Source organism: Orycteropus afer, unplaced genomic scaffold (genome assembly GCF_000298275.1).
Source record: "Orycteropus afer afer isolate SDZICR_OR568_19922 unplaced genomic scaffold, OryAfe1.0 scaffold00039, whole genome shotgun sequence".
Classification (NCBI taxonomy): Eukaryota; Metazoa; Chordata; class Mammalia; order Tubulidentata; family Orycteropodidae; genus Orycteropus; species Orycteropus afer.
Genome location: NW_006921626.1, coordinates 8,994,639 through 9,005,951, shown reverse-complemented (window position 1 = coordinate 9,005,951; position 11,313 = coordinate 8,994,639). Strand labels below are relative to the sequence as shown.

The following is an 11,313-nucleotide window of genomic DNA, read 5'->3' as shown; positions in this document are numbered from 1 at the left end:
CTTTGTAGGTAACTTTTTGTTTTTCCCATGCTGCTTTCTGGATTCTGTCTTTGTCTCTGGTTTTGATGAATTTGATATGCTATTTCTTAGTGATTTTCTTTTGGGGTCTGTCCTGTTTGGGGTTCATTGGGCTTCCTGAATGGATATATTCTCATCTTTCATTGTATCAGGGAAATTCTCCTCCAACAAATCTTGGACAATTTTCTCAATAGTTTTATTATTCTCTTCCTGTTCTAGAATTCCAGTGACACATAGGTTATTCCTTTCAATGGTATCCCACATAAACCTTAGGCTTTCTTCATTTTGTTTTGATCTTTTTCTGATTGATCCCTTTCCAAAGAAGTATTCAGGTATTTGTCTTCAATCTTATTAATTCTGTCTTCCCTTGCATCAATTATACTCCTTTGCCCTTTCAGTGTGTTATCTATTTCTGACAATTTATTATTAATCTTCTGAATTTCTATCTGCAGATTTAGAATCATTTCTAATTTTTTCATTTATTTTGTCATTTTGTTCTTGTATTTTCTTCCAAATATCTTCTAGGGTTTATTCTGTGTGTTCCTTGGTCTGTCTCTCTGTCCTTTGAAGATATCTACATGTAATTCTTTTGAATTCCTTACCAGGAAGTTCCAATGCTGCTTCTTCCTCAGGGATGTGTTCTGGGTGTGTATCCTGCTCCCTTGTTTCTACCACTTTATCTTGCTTCTTTGTGTGGACTGTGGTACTCTGTCGTCTCTGAGACATCATGTCATTGTTGTATTTAGATCTCTATTGACTGTTGGTGAAGAGTAGCCAAGGGTGTGTCAGGCTCTTCTTGGTGGTTGTTTATTGTTGGTCCATTGGTAGAGAAGGAAGTGGTGCCTGTCATTCAGTAAGTGAAGCTGCAGGAGGTGTGAGTGTAGTTGTGTCATATGGGGACTGTTGCTGTCTTCCACTCAGTTAGACAAAAACAACAATTGAATAACCATCTTTCCAGTTATCCGGGTCTGGAATGCTCTTGGGGTTCCTGGCACGTGGAGCCTGTTCTTATGTCCCTGGAATCTGGGAGAATGCTGTTGCTTTAAATATCCAAAATCATCAAACTGCTTGTAAACATTCAATATGGCTGCATGCTCTAGACAGGCAAAAGTCCACAGCTCAGCCTGCCTTCCTCTTTGCTGCTCCCCCTTGTATTCACCAGCCACCAGAGCAGTCCTCCATGCAGTCCCTGGCTAGCAGGGCTGATTTTTAGGTTAATTCTTAGGTCCTACCACTGCTTGACAATATCCCAGCTTTCTGTGCCCTCAGGATTGCTGTCAGACCACAGCTCCATATGTCTCCTTTTTTGGTGGTTTCATGCAAATTCTTCTGCTAGTTAGAGTTTAGTCCACTTCTATATCCTCCCTTCAAGGCTCAGGGGTTCAGGATTATCTTCTGTATCTGTTTTAATTGGTTCCCTTTTTCTTTGTTAAAGAGGGTCTGTGCAGTCTTTCTGCCTATTCTGACATCTTCTGGAGTAGGGGAATTTTTAAAAACAGGATTTTAAAAAATGCACTAATCACAAAAGGAAGATTGATAAATTGGATTTCATTGAGATTAAGAGCTTCTGTTCTTTAAAACATAGAATTTAAAGAATGTAAAGGAGACTGCACATACCTGGCAGTTATGAAACAGGTGAGTCCAATAATTATTATATCCCCCAACTTTTTTCCCACACCTTAGCTGTTCTCCAGGAATTTTATGCTGAGTAGAAGTAACAAACTGACCCAGGTGGGGATGATAAATATAACATTGGAATAATGGAGGAGAATTGGCAATTTCCTGGAAAGCAATTGCAGCCACTGGAGAAGGTTGAAGGATAGTATGTGTGAGTGCCACTCCTCCCCAACCCCTACCTTGTCTACCAGAAACTGAAAGAGCTGCACAGCAAATACTTTTCCATATACATCTTTGGACATGACTGTGGTGCAGTGAATTACTTAACATGGCTCTTCTAGCCATAGTCTTTGTATTTCCCACCTAATGGCTGAGTGGGACTGTGTAAATGTAAGGTTCTTATGGCCCACCAAGGGGATTGGATAGTTTGCTAATAATGTAAATAGGTATATGGCACCCTTATAGGGGGTGGGACCATGCAAATAAGGTATATGGAACACTAATGTGGGGATTGGTCAGTTTTGGCATCTCACTAGGCATTTCACTAGGCTTAGAAGTAGAAAGGGGAACCTCACTACCATCAAGACAGAGAGCAGCCAGGAGTGGAGTGTATACTTGGACCTAAGACCCCTATGCTGGACCTCCTTGCCAGGGAGATAACCGACAGATGCTAGAAAGATGGAAAAGAGATGACAGTAGCTGAGGTAGCAGAATCAAGATACACACACGAGACAGAGCAGTGGGCCTGCCAGCCCATGCAGCAAGAAAGCTGAATGCCTTCAGGCAAGAGGCTTGCTGATGGAGTGGGGTGCGCTTATTGGCGGAGCTGAAAAAGCTTTCTAACACTTGCCCAAGCAAAGTAGAGGCCAGGCCAAGAGGCCAAGGTCCAGAGTTAGATGTGTCTATGGGCATGGCCAGGAGGAGCCTGTCTTGATGGAACAATTATATCTTGAGCCTTCCTGAACCTGAATAGTAACCTGTTATTCCCTAACAAATTCCATAATTATGAGCATTGTTTGTGAGTTCTGTGTGACCATTGCAATGATTTATCAAACCCAGCAGAGAAGTACAGAGTGCCATGGGAGGAATGGTTGGTGTCAGAATTGGCAAATATGTTACAGGGTCGTGATATGTCTGATCTCCACCTTGTAGGAATAAGCCTTGGGCTGCTGATGGTAATTTTCTCTTCCCTTTGTGAAATTAGAGAAAGCCAGAAGATGCTGTGACCACACCCTTTTTTGCAATGACAGAAGTTTTGGCATATGCAGAGAGGACCTTATCTTCTACAATGCAATAAAATATAATAATCCTTTGGAGTTAACCGAGACCAATTGCTGCACACAGTTTTGACATTCTAATAGTGAATCTTCCCTATCTTTCTGACGAGTGTCTCAGAAAAATGTCAGAAAACTGTCAAGCATCTCACTCAGGACAAGATTCTGCTGCACACAGGTGCCATCATGGAAGAAACAGCAGCAAAACTTCTGGGAATGAAGATGTACTAGTTCATTCCAAAACACACCTAAAATTTGGCAAATGAGTTTCGCTGTTATGAGAATTATGATTCTGGGCTTGACTATGAATATATTGACATATATTCTTTTTCCTCAATAGTTTGAAAAGTCAAAGTGTACTCCTCAAACTGGAGCTAATCCTGGCCTACATTTCAAAATAAAGAATACAACAGCTCTAAATAAATAAATAGTGAAAATGTAAGTTATCAACTGGGTTAGAATATTTGAAAAACATATCTGTTAAAGAACTCATATATGGACTATTTAAAAAACTTCCATAAATCAAAATAAAAGATAACTTCACAGGTACTTCACAAAAGAGGATATTCTATGGTCAATAACAGATATAAACCTTCTCAATACCTTTACTCATCATGAAAATCCAAATTAAAACGATAATGAGATACTAGTATACCCACTGGAATGGTTAATAGTAAAAGGATTAACAATGCTAAGTGTTGGTGAGAATGTGGAGAAATTGGAGTGCTTATGCATTGCTGGTGGGAGAGTAAACACCTAGGAAAACTGTTGGTAGTCCGTACTATGATCCCCAAGCATAGTGTAATGGTTGTTACTTTGTTGTATCTCCTAGTCAGGTCCTCAAAGACTTAAATCTGAGCCCTCTAGTGGAGGCAGGAGAGTGGGGAGCATGCAGAGAGCACTTTAAATGAAGCCTGAAAATTGCTCATTAAACATTTCATGGACTCTGGGGCACAGGTCAGCACTGCTTTGTACCCATGACAAAGCCAAAAGAGAGAAAGAGGCATTCTCCTGTTTTTGCATAGTTTTGGTGCAGTGAGATTACTGAGTGCCTAGCCAAATGTTTTAGCACCTTGAAGTCTCTGGTACTCCGGAGGTGGCTATGCGAGTTTCTGGTAAATGCAGCAGCTTCCAGAGGAAAGAGCTGGAACAGATTGCTGAGCACATATGAGACAACCCTGGATCACCTAAAGATACAGAGGGGCCACATTGCAAGGTATAGTACTGATTCAGCAAGTGGCAGCAGCCATCTAATCATGGGTTGTGCTATGCAGCTCATCCAATTTTTCTGGGTCTCCTGACTTTTGACTACACTGAGAAATACAAGCTAGTCTCAGGTGGTGGTACTTTACTTTAGAAGGGCAGCACATCTTATTGCAAATCACAGCATGGAGCCCAAGCATTTTTTAAATGAGGATTTTCTTGATTAGAAGATTTGTTGTTAGACTTAACTCAAGAAGGAGTTCCATGGCCACAGAATTCCATGGCATAGTGGATACTGTGCTATCCTGCCTGATGCCACCTCCAAGAAAGAAGGATTTATTTCCCAAAGTGTTACTTTATAGCCAAGGGCTGGGAATTGCCCTCAACCAAAGTTAGTTGCCTCACTCAAGTTGATGCCACCTTCCCAGGGTGAGCCTACCAATCTAGTAATTGGATAATGCAGAGATCCAGAGACCTGGGACCCTCACCCAGCTCAGAACAACTCTGAAGGGCCATCTCAACCCCTATGCTCCCTACGGGAATGAGCTGAGTCCTTTGTTTTGGCTGCATCACAGCCCAACTCCTCCCTCTGATGCAGGAACAACAAGATTCTTACCACCTGTCGCTAGTAGAGCCAATCACCACAACAGGTTAAAGTGGAAAAGCAAAAGTTTTATTGTTTATTGATACCCCAGGAGACAGAGAGAATCACTTTTCTAAAAAGGCTGTCTCCCCAAGCAAAAGGGTTAACATGATTATATAGGGAGATGGGAAGGGGATTGAAAATCTCTTGGGCCACCAGGAATGTCTTTGTTCATTTTTATCTTAGTTGCTCTGGACTTGATGTTTTTCTTCTCTGGGTCATCTTGCCCCATAAACTGAAGTTCTTGGCTGAAATCACCGATGGGATAAGGTCATACTCAAAAGAATATACAAACAAAAAGAGAGAGAAAAAAAAAAAAGCAATCTAAAGAAATCAGCATCTGTGAAGAAGTCAGCTATTCTATTTACTTAAAAGGAAGGAGAAGGAAAGAAATATAGCAAGTTAGTCATTATAATTAATGTCTGCTTTAATCATGGCTGCTAGTTTGTTAAAGTTCTGCAGTTTTCAGCAAGGGCCCTCTTTGGCCCTCCACACCTCTGCCTGATCCTGCTTCATTCCCGCCTTTCTAGGGAGCACTGCCCTTTAAATTGCCTGCTTGCTACCTAGCATAAAGCAATGGACAAGTGATGGACTGCATGATTCTCCTTTAAATCTCGAAGACAAAGAACTCTAACTCTGAGAAAAAGAACTTTAACACTAATAAAGTGTTAAAGATCAGGACTGGAGATTTGAAGCATGAAGATTCTAGCCCCTGCCGTCCACCCAAAATCTTAAGGTTTGTAGAATCCTGGGGCTCATGAACTCAGTAATCACTTTCCACTTTCCCAATTTCTGGACAAACTTAAGAAAATTTGAAAAATAGTAGCTCTAGTTAGTCAAATTAAGGCTGGTGGTTCAAACCCACCAGCCATTCCTTGCAGGGAAGGTTGAGCAATCTACTTCCGTAGTGATACCACCTCGGAAACCCAAGGAGGGGTCACTATGACTCGGGTCCGACTCGATGACACATAACAACAACAACAGTTAGCCAAATTAGCCAAATGATTGAAAACAATAAGGACTTCAGCAATCTAAGCCAATCAAGAATCAATAATAAAAACTGAGGCTAAGCATTTCAAAACAAACAATAGGAAACCACAGGATAAATGTACCTCTAGTTTCCATGGAACTAAAGCTAAAGTGATGAAGCTTCATTATTAAGAAATAAACAATAAAGAATTGTTTATGGATTTCTCTAAATTCCACTTTGAATGATAATTCCACTCCTTGAGGGAGCCATATGAAAGAGCAAACGATATGAAAGCAGAGATAAGAGTTGCCCCATGACCTTTGGCAATTTGCTTTCCTTCTCTGGACACCAGTTTCCTCATCTTGTAATGAGAGGTTTGGATTAGGTCAGTTTTCCTGTGGTCTATGAAACACTAGTGTCCCACAAGACATCAACCAGTGTTACATGCAAGAAATAGTCTATGATTGAGTAAGCTGGGAAAAGCTACATACTGTAGCATTCTTACGAGCACACACAGTGCATATAATATATTAAAGCACTGCTTCCCCGCATTGTTTACATCATTGCACACACTGAAAATGATGCTACTCCATTTCTATGGCTCACTGGAGTCAACAAAGGGGATTTACATTTACATATATTACACTTTATATTATATACTATGGTTGGAAAACAGGCAGCTATGTAAACAGTTAAGCACTTGACTGCTACCTGAAAGACTGGTGGTTGTTTGAACCCATCCAGAGGAGCCTCAGAAGACAGCCCTAGCTATCTGCTTCCAAAAGGTCACAGCCTTGATTACGCTATGGAGCAGTTCTACTCAGCACATTTGGGTCAGCCCAAGTCAGAACAGACTCAACAGCAACTAACAATAGCAACATGATTAGAAAATATAATGTAAAATGTTACTTTTCAAAAACAATTTTGGATGAGAAACCTGAGCTTGGCTTTTGTGTATTTTACTTTTTAATATCAGGTTTTATATTTGAAATGGCAGTATATAATTCTTAATCAAGATTTTGATAGTCAGCACTGGAAAGAAAAGGTTATTTGCACACATAGATGGCAGCAAATGGCAGAATAGTAGCTCTTATTCTTCAACAACAGCAACAGTCTTCAACCAGCAGACACTTCTCCCTCATCTTTAGCCAAAATTTGTTGTGATTGTTGTCAGATGCTGTTGAGTTGATTCTGGCTCATGGTGACTCCATGTACAACAGAACAAAATTGCCTAGTCCTGCACCAGCCTCACAATCCTTGCTATTCCTGAGCCCAACCTTGCAGCTACTGTATCAATCCATCTCCTTGAAGGTCTTCCCCTTTTCACTGACCCTCCACTTTATCAAGCATGATAACCTACTCCAAGGAGTGAATGGTCCCTTCTGACAACATGGCTAAAGTAAGTGAGATGAAGTCCACTCTTCTTGCTTTTCAGGAGTGTTTGGGTTGCACTTCTTACAGGACAGTTTTGTTCATTCTCCTGGCAGTCCATGATATTTTCAGTATTCTTCGCCAACACCACAATTCAAATGCATCAATTCTTCTTTGGTCTTCCTTATTCACTGTCCAGCTTCCACATGCATATGAGGCAACTGAAAATACCATGGCTTGGGTTAGGTGCACCTTAGTCTTCAAAGTGACATCTTTGCTCTTCAACACTTTAAAGAGGCCATTTGCCGTGGATTTGCCCATAGTAACCCAGAATTTAGATAATTTAAACTCTTTAAATTGTAATTTAAGGATAAGATGAGTCGGATCCGACTCGATGGCTGTGAGTTTGGTTTTTTGGTTTAAGGGTAAGATGAGTCTTTAAATCCAGCAGCTCTTCCTTTTCTTTCATTGACAAGTATAAAATACTTTATGATTATATGAATGGATTTAGAATGTAATCAAATTTGATTATAATAAGTATTTCTAAATAATGATGAAGCTTCTCCTTAAGCCTATGTGCATGTTCCTCTACCAGTCTTTAATCATTTTTAGGATTTGCATATTAAGTCTGATTAATATCACTGATAAGTCATTTTAACCTCATTTACACAAAGTTAAATTTTTGCTTTGAATACATAAGCTTTGTCCACATATACATGTTGATGCTATTTGGAATTTCAACAGATGCTGAAAAATTACCAGTTAAATAAATCATTTTTAAAAAATCATTATTCTTTAGTGTCTATGCATGGGAATATATGCATAGAATGACTCATAAGATTTTCAATTACTTTTTTGTTCATAAATTCCTGACACAAAGCTTTTTTCAGCCAGCCAGTGCATATCCATGTGAAATATCAGAAATGGTTGTTATGATTCCATTTATTTAGATAAAGCTGAAAACAGATGGGACTGTGCAGCTTGGATTTCATTAGATTCACCATTTTTATAGTAGTATTCCATGCAAAATTCAGATCTATACATAAACTTGTACATATGCAAACTTCTCTATAAATCAAACAATGTGTTATATGTACATCAGGGTTTTCAGAAGGAACTCCTAATGTATAGCCTTTCCTTCTTCGTGCCATTGCAGCTACATCATCAGTGCACATACTTATTTGTTTTAATGCTTCCACTTCTCATTTTGAATATTTTAGCACCTGTGGTTTGTCTTTTTGCAGAGCACATAATGCTCTTCCAAGCCTTTTTCTTCAGAGATTCTAATCAACACAGTCACTGAGGACAATGATTAACATCTGTAGATCCACTAGCCTGCAAAGGAAACCTTCCAATTCAGTCATTTGCCTATATGCAATCTGAAATGCCAAGATGCTCCTATTTGTTGCATTATTCAAAATGGCCCTTTTCTATTTCCTTTGTTTCATTGATCCTGAACACAGAGCTGACATGTTTCAGAAAGCCAGGTTGTTATTTTGTTGGGTAGATTTCAACTCATAGTGACCCAACAGTGACAGAGTAGAACTGCCCAATAGCGTTTTCTAGGCTGTAATCTTTATGAGAGCAAATCACCAGGTCCTTTTCTCTTGAAGAACCGCTTGGTGGGTTTGAACTGCCAAACTTTTGGTAAAAGAAGCCTTTATGGAACTGTATGAGGTGCTCTGACTTTTGGTTATTGTGTGACTTTATTTGTAGCTCCATGAGTTCGATCTGTTAATGTTGTAACTGGTCTTTTAAAATGATTTGTTTCTTATTTGTTGGGGACGATGCTTAGAGCATTATTTTTATCTATTTTTTCATGGACATGGTAGATGCTTTGAGATAACATGCTGAAACAGTTTACTTAGTTTAGTATCTGTTCTGGTTACCTAGTGACGCTCTGACAGGAATATACCACAAACAGGAGTTTATTCTTACAATTTGGAGGCTTTAAGTCCAAGTTCAAAGTGCCAGTCTCTAGGGGCTAGGTGAAAGCCCCTCAACCTTGGGCTTCAGCTCTGCCTCTTGCTCCTGGTCCACTGAAGCTAGAGGCATCTTTTCACTCAGGCAGCTACTGGCTGCTGAGGCTAATAAGCCCAAGGTGGACAAATAAAATGGCACAGTCCCGATGTTCCCAAACCACATGGCAGGTCATTGATTCAAGTCCATTGATAGACCCAAGGTCAGCAGAGCATAGCAGGCTGTTGAACAATGACACGACTACATGCAGTATTCAGTGTGGAATAAGCTAGAGACTATCCCCAAGGCTGCTTCAAGAAGCAGACCACATCCCTAAGGCAGCTACTCAACTGCTCACAGTAGATTCCACCATGGAGTTGATTACCAGTCTCATCATGTGGAATACTTCATCCAGCTGGCCAGCCACTCAACCAGGCCCAGCCAAGTTGACACACAAAGTTAACCATCACAGTATCATTGCTTCATTTTTATAACTTTTCATGCCAGTAGGGCAAATTTGAGGAAGAAAAGAAGTATCATACATTTTAATACACAATTTTGAGGTAATGTTCCGTTTTAGAGTCTAATAGTGACTTTAACTTTTTTTCTTTTTTTAAAAAACTTACTGGTGGTTCAAGCCCACCAGCCACTCCTCAGAAGGAAGTTTGGGTGATCTACTTCCCTAGTGATACTGCCTCGGAAACCCAAGGAGGGGTCACTATGAGTCGGGGCCAACTCGATGGCACATAACAACAACAACATTTTGCTCTCAGAGCTGGTGGCCTTTGTTATGCTTGCATGTCACCGATTGGACAGCTCAGTATTAAAAGTTCTGAAAAATCCTGAAGAAACAGGTTAACTCAGATTTTTCCAAACTTATATAACAAATTTATTTATTTTGCAGAATATCATGCAGGATCACAAAAGAGTGAGAGAGTCTGCATCAATTCCTTCAACATTCCTGAGTATAAGAATATTGCTCAGACTTTTGTTACAACAACTTAAGAAAAATTTCTGATTTATACCTAGGTTCATTCTATTTTCTGTGCAGTTCTGTGGTGGTCTAGTAGCTAGGATTTTGTGCTTTCACTGTCACAGCCTGTGTTCAATTCCCAGTCAGGGAAGCTTTTTAAGGGAGCTCTGATAATGTAGTGGTTAAAGCATATGGCTGCTAACCAAAAGGTCAGTGGTTTGAACCCACCAGCTGCTCCATGGAAGAAAGATGAGACTGTCTGCTTCCATAAAGTTTTACAGCTTTGGAAATCCTGTGAGGCAACTCTACTCTGTCCTATAGGGTCACTTTGAGTAGGAATCAACTCAGTGGCAGTGGGTTTCTTCCTTCCTTCCTTTCTTCCTCCTTCCCTCCCTCCCTCTCTTTCCCTCCCTCTCTTTCTCCTTCTTATTCTCCCTCCCCCCTTCTCTCTCTCTCTCTCCCTCCTTCTCTTCCTTCCTTCTGTCCTTCCTTCCTTTCCTTCTCTCCCTCCCTCCTTTCTTTCCTTCTTTTCTCTCCCTCCCTCCCTCTCTTCCTTCTTTCTTTCTTTCTTTTTCTGCTTTCATATTTGGCATAAGTACAATTTGTTGGGCACCAGCAGTAACCAATAAAGAAACTGAGTTTAGTGGCTGAAGCAGTCAGCTAAGAAGCCCTGGTGGTGCAGTGGTTAAGAGCTTAGCTGCTAGCTGAACAACTGGCAGTTCAAGCCCCTGGCTTGAACTCCAAGGGAGAAAATATCTGGCAATCTGCTCCTGTAAAGATTAGACTGAAAAACCAAACTCACTGCTGTCAGGTCATTTCTACTCATAACGACCCCTCCTTGGTTTCCGAGGTGGTATCTCTGTGGAAATAGATTGCCTTTACAGCCTAGGAAACTTTATGTACTTTGTCACATAGGGTTGTCATGAATTGGAATCGACTTGACGGCACACAACAACAGCAGTCAGTTATTGCCACAATTAATGCTGCATGACAAAATATTCATCTTTATTAATTTTGTGCTGAGTAAACACACGGCTTTTAGATTAGAGACAAATTTCTTATTATTCTCTACTCTGTCCTATAGGGTCACTATAGGACAGCAATATCAGCAGCCACAGGAACAAGGTACCAGCAGTCCTAATGCCCAACTACCTCACAGAGTGTCACTGTGAGAGCCTAATGGAAAAAGTTCCCGTATGAGTGGTGACCTCATGCCACAGTCAAGGGACACAGAAAAATGGATTTTTGAAGCTTATATACAGGGGCAAAAAAAAAAAAAAAAAAA

The 11,313-nt window shown here is 40.3% G+C and overlaps 1 pseudogene; it reads left to right on the top strand.

Annotated features, from left to right (window-relative positions):
- Positions 1-3,254, top strand: part of LOC122149659 — a 34,872-nt pseudogene extending 31,618 nt beyond the window's left edge.
- The last annotated feature ends 8,059 nt before the right edge of the window (positions 3,255-11,313 follow it).